Source organism: Stegastes partitus, unplaced genomic scaffold, assembly GCF_000690725.1.
Source record: "Stegastes partitus isolate 25-593 unplaced genomic scaffold, Stegastes_partitus-1.0.2 Scaffold682, whole genome shotgun sequence".
Classification (NCBI taxonomy): Eukaryota; Metazoa; Chordata; class Actinopteri; family Pomacentridae; genus Stegastes; species Stegastes partitus.
In genome coordinates, this window is record NW_007578413.1 from 183,525 (window position 1) to 184,350 (window position 826).

Consider the following 826-nt stretch of genomic DNA (forward strand, 5'->3'; position numbering starts at 1 on the left):
TTTTTAAACAGTTATTTTGCAGATTTTCGCTGTTTTGGTAAATTACAGACAATATCTTGTTTTTTTCCCCAAAAATTATTAATTTAAAATTTACATGTTACTGAAGAAAAAAAAGAGCAAAACAAACTGAACGTCCATCAGACACTAGTACATCACTACTCAGAGTAAGTTTGGTTCTTTGTTCGTCTCTAAAACTATTTGAACTGAAGTCATCTCAGAGTTACTGATATTTTACAGACATTCACTCTTATTAGAAAGAAAATGTGCCGACATTAAGGTGGAAAATGGTAAATAATGGTACGTTTCCCCTGTTTTGGTAAATTAAAGATAATATCTAGAAAAAATAAAATAAACTCCCACGTTGACTGTAAAATAAAAACAAGTAAACGACGTTTAATTTGGTCTTTTACTCTTTAAATGCACTAAAACATCAGTTGACCGTCAGAGAAAAGCGACTGTAAATAACCTTTAAACCAAAAGTCTGAGTTTTTACATCTCGTGACCTCAAACCGGTCGTATCTTCTGCAGACGTTCGGCTGAAGCTTCATCTCCACCCCGAACACGTTTATCTCCCGTCGAATCCACAACACGTCCTCGTTTCTCCGCTTCGTCTTCCGTCGAACACAAGAAATTAGAGATAAGTAGCCAACTGGTGTAAAATAACACGACGCCCAGGGCTGCTTTCTCCTCCTATTTTTCGAGTCAGCGGCCGCCGCTGATCACAATCAATATCGAATCATAATAGTGTGAACGTGCGGCAGGTAATTACATAAAGTAATAAACTGAAGCACGCAGACTGTGAAATCCAGCCGCCGCCAGCTCGCTC